The sequence below is a fragment of the Etheostoma spectabile genome, chromosome 17, assembly GCF_008692095.1.
Source record: "Etheostoma spectabile isolate EspeVRDwgs_2016 chromosome 17, UIUC_Espe_1.0, whole genome shotgun sequence".
NCBI lineage: Eukaryota > Metazoa > Chordata > Actinopteri > Perciformes > Percidae > Etheostoma > Etheostoma spectabile.
Window position 1 is genome coordinate 22,725,529 of NC_045749.1, and position 6,679 is coordinate 22,732,207.

Here is a 6,679-nt window from a genome sequence, read left to right on the forward strand (position 1 = left end):
TGTGTGTGTGTGTGTGTGTCTGTGTCTGTGTGTGTGCGTGCGTGTGCGTGCGTGCGTGCGAGGCCAACTCCTTTACCTGATACTGCTTTAATTGAATGTGTTTGTGCCAGATTGTGAGTGCTTTAGTAAAAACCGCCATAGTTACATTAGAGGTAATCTGGTTCCACTGCTGCACATGTATTTCCAGCTTCTCCACTTTTATTTCTAATGGGGAACCATGATATTTATGTTTACATGAAATCTAATTTAGTAGCTTTTTTCGATGTACTTTATCCCCCCCCAGGTTTTATGAATCCTGATTCTCCTAAATAGATTTTCCCCTCTGTACAGATATCATAACAGCATCACTCTGGCATCTCCGGCTACTTGTCACAACAACAGCATGGGGTATGCTTTAGTGCTCAGCATCTGTGCAGTGAAATCTGGGTTTTCTTGCAGTGGTTAGCCTTTGATTCCTCTGCTGCAGAAACAAATGAAATGTGACAGATTGAGATCTTGGAAAGGTCTGCTGACACTAAGATTTCTTGCAAAAAAGTATGTAAAGCATGTGCAAGAGCCCCACTTTCAAAACAGTATTCTTCTTTCGTCTGGGTTGGACTGCCGTGTGCCCAGAGGCAGGGTTTTACTGTGGATTGCAATCTAAAATCAATGAAACACTGGTCTCAAGTTTGGTTTGGGTATTGTTGCTGCTTGGTATTATCTGTAGTATTTCACAAGTGTACAATTACTTCAGGCTGGTCGAGGGAAAAACAGTTTAACCAAGCCTCCCCCGCTCTCTCATAGTCTCTTTACAAGCACTCTTTATCTCTACAAAAGCAAAATGGCTTCAGCTACATTATCAGCACTTCTCTCCTCCACTGATTGGAGGATATAAATTGCTCCTACCTAAGCATATTAAGTGTTTTTGACAACACGCAATCATGTATCTGTCCAGATAACGATTTAGCAGTCACTAAATCACTTGATCCCAGTATTGAATGTATCCAAAATCTGGGGATGGATTTTCCAGTTGAGCGCGGCCAGTCTGTGGGCTGATGAGCACTCGCAGTGATGAGACGGAGTCACGTTAAGGTTAAACAGTCCTGTTTAATCAAACTGAGCTTTATTAGTTTTGAAGAGGTTTGCACAGCTTGGTTTGCTCTGGCAGAGAGTAACAACGCTCATAGATATCACTGGCCAGTCAGTGGGAAAGTTCTGTTCCCTTGAATCTGGAACCAGATGTCTTCTTCACTGCATCTCAGTTGGTTTTTTTGCCCCGCTGACAGAACGAGGTCTGGAGTCCTGAGGTAGTCCTTTGGCTTGAGTAAGCACGCCGTCTCTCATGGTGCTTAATTATACAGGCGGAAAGTGTGTTTGATTGTTAATTACATGGCAAGCTGTGTGTGTGTGTGTGTGTGTGCGTATGCGTGTGTGTGTGTGTGTGTGTGTGCGTGTGTGTGTGTTTGTGCGTGTGTTGTGTTTGTGGGCGTGTGTGTGGTGCTTGTGCAGTGTGTGTGTGTGGGTGGTGCATGTGTGTGGTGCGTGTGCGTTGTGGTATGTGCGTGCGTGTGCGTGTGTGTGTGCGCGTGGGGGTATGTGTTAGGTGCTGTGAATGTGCGTGTGTGTGTGTGCGTGTGTGTGTGCGTGTGCGTGTGTGTGTGTGGGTGTGTGTGTGGTGGTGTGGTGTGTGTGTGTGTGTGTGCAGCCCTAGGGGAGGACAGGTGAGGTCAGCGAGTGTTCAGCAGCTGGATGCTTCACATCTGTGTGTTTGGGAACAAACAGCCGCGTGCTGAACTCTAAATGAGATCTGCCGTGAGCGGCGGGATGGCCAACTAAAAGCCAGACTCTCATTCTGCAGTCCAAGAGTTTGCTGTAATGCATCTCTGTGCCATGCTAACCTTCCCCTCGGCTTACCCTGTGATATTCTACTTTAGTTAGTGCATGGCGTCCTACATTTCCCAAAATGCCTCTCAGCAACCTTAAGAAAAAGGTCCTGAACTTGTTGTGGCCATGTCTCGTGGGCACACAGAGGGACTTTTCTTTTGTGTTCTAATGTCATACTGCATACTAATTCTAAGAAGGTTCTGTGTTCACACTGGAAGTGGCTAAACTAAGCTTTTATTGTGAAGGAGCTGTAGGAAATGCAAAGTATCTTTCGCTGAGATTAACAGAGCAGTGCTGAAGGTCAGGAAAAAGAAGAGGTGCATTTATAGAAGTGCCAGATGAAAGTAATAATATAAGCAAAAGTCTAGAATGCTTTTTTTTTTTGTGCCGATGTTGGCCTGGCAGGAAGATATTGGAAAATAACTGAAAAGCATGAAGTCGTTGTTAAACCTCTTCATTTGACTCACTGCGATGGCCATCTTTTCTTATACTACCAAAACGTGGACTGTAAACTGTTATTTTTCATAAGCAGCAGGGTAAAGCCTCCCGGCAAGTGGTGAGGAACTGAAGAACAAGGAGATGTCTGACAAGGGATCGTCCTCTTGTGCTACACATATTTCTGCATTAAAATTGCAAAAAAAATGCAGGAAATTAAGGTTTTGTCGCTCAAATCTTCCTGGGGGAGGATCCCCACGCCGCCCGTTTAGGATTTGTCCCCCCCAATTCTGGGAGAAAACCTACGCCCTTGCTTTGTGCAACAGTATATAGGAGGAGAACAAAGAGGTGTATAATGAGAGAAGAGCAATGCAACCATCTTTTTGTCAAACCACGGGCTTTAGTTTTTTGCATTTGAATGACCCCCCCCCCCAAAACCAGGTGTAGTGTGAAGGTGTTTGCTCGACGTCCAGGCTTTGTCCAAACAGTAATGAACATCCAGAAATCCTGGCTGCAGTCGTGGTTTGGATGTGGGAGTTTGGAGTGAATGCTTTATGTTGTTCTTTCTTTCTTTTGGGGAAGATTTAATGGCCCAAACACATGGGGTCCCTTTTATTTGTTACTTGTGTTTTTCAAAATTCCTCCAGCCTAGTGTTTTCCCAGAGGGACAATCTTTCAGTAATGCTAAACTTTATTTAGCACGCGCAGCTTCTTACCTTGCTCCTGTCCTGTCAGCCATCTGTCCAGATCGATGCACCGCCTCACACATTCCCAGCTCTTCTGGATTCTGTTGTCCTCTTGTCCAAAATTAGGAGGCAGCAAGTTAGAGGTTTCTGTCAAACGGAGTCTAGCTAATGAGGATGCTCACTGTTCTGTCTGTGTGTGTGCTGTCAGATGGGACTGCACTGTTACACTGCCTTGGGTGTATAAACTGCAGAACTCGGTTTGAAGCTTCAGAGAGTGTATAAAAGTTCTCTGGGAAAATCATTTCAGAAGGTAGATAAGAGAGAGCTTCCTCTTTTTGCTGGTAGCGGTGATGCAACGCTACAGCACATCATCCCGTGTAGCCTACGCAGACTGAAGCCCAATTTCTGGCTTATGTTGATTGTTTCTGTCACAGAAGAACTGCGGTGTACTTTTCTATTCACTCACTGTCACCGAGCAAACCTCGTCACTGTCACACTGTCACCCAGAGTTGTGTGTGTTTCTGGGCCTTCGATGTAGCTGGATTACCTCCGACAGGACAGTGGACTGACAGCCAGCATGCATATTTGATAAGGTATTAAAAATGCCACTTGCCAGCTGAAATTGGTTGAATGCGTCCATTTTAATTATTTTTCCATATGTCAGTCTTGTTGACATGAAACACAGCCAAGCCACAGCATCCGGAGAAGTGATTACCTCAGACAAAACCTCGATCCTTGACTTAGCGTGTGCCGTACTTCATTACCTTGCTAAGCCTAACTTTTAATTCCGCCCTGTGGAGGAAGTCAAATTGGTTTTCATGGCAGGCAATTATTGTTTTTATGAACATGATGTGTCTGGAATAGTGGATATGGGGATGTAGCCGCAGAATTAGAGGGGGATGTTATCACAGAACTTTTATTTACTGTGCAATTACAGCACATTAACGACTGCAAGAGAGACTGATTGGGGTGCTCCTTATGCAGCAAGTTGTACAGTAGTGCAGTACTAAGAGGCCGTAGGGACTATCAAGGGAGAGGATCTAACAAAGCATACTGTTGCCTTATCACAGCTGTAATGTGCTCTAAAGCTCTAATTTGTCCTTTTTGTTTACCTTTTGTGAAGAACTTGATGACAGAGTATAAAAGCTCCTCTCTGCGTCTCAGTCCTTCCCTCTGATTGTGAAACAGTCGTCTCCTGTTTCTCTGAATGAATCAGACCCGTGGAACAACAAGCCCACAGGCAGTATCATCATTTCCAGCCCGTGTAATCAACACTCCAGGATGATGAGGCATAAGATGAAAACATCCGCCCGTGAAAACCTTTGGCGTTGTTTAAGCCACGAGTAAAAAGACAGGAACTGCCATTCAGTGGCCATTAAAAAAACGCATCATCAAACCAGAGATGGAAAATGAAATCTCTGATGCAAAACTCACATTTTCCAGCAGACCAAATAGTAAAGACAAACAGTCCCTCACTGCAACCTTCAGTTCAGTTTGCCAGCGTTGCTGACTCACTGATGGGCTGCGCCACTGGCCAGGCCTGGGTGATTTTCAGCTGCATTAATGGGATGTGCAAAGCCTTTCTACCCTCCTCTTTAGACTGACAAAAATCTATGAAATAAAACCACAGTAACGTGTTATTATTATACTACTCACAGCTAAACGCCAGAGTGGGGAAGGACAGCTCCAAGGGTCACGGCAGATGGGGGGTGCCGAGCCAGTGCTAGTCAGCTTTCACGCTGCAATAATCTAACTTTTTATAACAAATGGTGGTTTGTAGTGACCAACCCACAGAGACACATTCATACTGACAGTGAAAGTGGTTATAAAATGAACAAACATAATCATTGTGGACACACCATTTAATAAAACACGGTGACACACAAGAAACTGTAGGTTTGAGTGAAGAGGAATTAAAGTTAAAGTGATTTCATGAAGCAAAGGATTTTGGTCTTCTTTTTAGGGATCTCCCAATACTGTTTTTTCAAGGCTGATACCGATTATAAGTAGTTAATAAAACCAATATTTGGACCTGATATGCATTTACAGTGAAATGAAAATGTTTCATAGTTGTATTTAGAGGTTATATCAGAATAACTTTACATCTTTTTGTTGTACTGCACACTGCTGCAGCTCCTCTTTTTGCCCTGTGTGTTGAGCCCTCTGTTTAGCTACAGTTCTCACTTCTGTTCCATCTCAGTACCTAGGTAAGGACTACTAGCCAGTCAGAAGCAGAGTATGAGCCACAGTCCTTACCTTATCACCACAGTCCCAGCAGCAGTTTAGGACCCACAGTCCTTTATGGACAGGGGGCATACCACCACAGTCCCAGCAGCAGGTTAGGACCTGCAGTCCTTTATGGACAGGGGACATACCACCACAGTCCCTGCAGCAGTTTAGGACCCACAGTCCTTTATGGACAGGGGACATACCACCACAGTCCCAGCAGCAGGTTAGGACCTACAGTCCTTTATGGACAGGGGACATACCACCACAGTCCCAGCAGCAGCGGTTAGGACCTGCAGTCCTTTATGGACAGGGCACATACCACCACAGATCCAGCAGCAGGTTAGGACCTGCAGTCCTTTATGGACAGGGGACATACCACCACAGACCCAGCAGCAGGTTAGGACCTGCAGTCCTTTATGGACAGGGGACATACCACCACAGACCCAGCAGCAGGTTAGGACCTGCAGTCCTTTATGGACAGGGGACATACCACCACAGACCCAGCAGCAGGTTAGGACCTGCAGTCCTTTATGGACAGGGGACATACCACCACAGTCCCAGCAGCAGGTTAAGTTCTGCCTTTACGTTTGGCTCTCCAAACCAGCACAAATAGAGGTTATGTTAGCATGAGTATCCATGAAGGGTTCAATGTCATCTTCTGTAGTCTTTGTTTCTCAAAATGACAATGCAAAATTTGTAAATTATGACAGAGGATTACATTTAATTATATTAAAGAAAAGGAACATAGCTCTGTATGTCAAACCTAAATTCAGGAAAAAAAAGACAAAAACATCCTCTACCATATTTTCCCTTTGCTATGAAAAATAATATTGTATGCTTCTCCACTGATGACTTTTTTAAAAGTACAAGTAGTCAGGCTAGCAAGGCTGCCTCCAGTGATCACCTTACACGCCCTAGAAGTCTCATCAAAGTCAATGATTATCTTTATAGTAAAAGATATTGGTGTTGGCCGGCGATGATTAGGAGATCACTGCTTGCTCTCCTTCCACAGATTGCTTTTCATCCCTCACTGACAGAACTTCCTCTTTAAACACTTTGAAACCAGGTCCCACTTCAGGGAGCAATCTGTGGCCCCAAATTAGTTTTACTGGCTGAAAATCTGGCCAGCCGGCTCACTTTTTTTACGCTCGGTGGCTGTTTTTGATTGACAGCACGCTCCGATCGGGCAAAAGTGTACTCGCTCATAAGAACTGATGGTCAGGTTGAGAGGGAGGTAGCAGGGCTGACCCGCTAGCTAAGCCCTGTGTGGAATAACCAAAGCGACAGTGTTAGTAAGGTCCAGGAGAGAGCAGGGCCGGGGCCACTACACTCATAAGCAGAAAAGAGCTCGAGACACATTTCTCTTGCACATAATACTGAGAGATGGCGTGACATCTACATCTGTTGCTCTACTGAATATGCAGCCGATGCAAGGAGAAGGACAGAGGTGCTGTGCTACTGTATGT

General features: G+C 45.0%; 1 protein-coding gene across 6 annotated transcripts in view; it reads left to right on the forward strand.

Moving 5' to 3' along the window:
* Positions 1-6,679, forward strand: part of LOC116705639 (protein shisa-6) — a 66,491-nt gene that overhangs the window by 12,376 nt on the left and 47,436 nt on the right. The window lies entirely within an intron of this gene.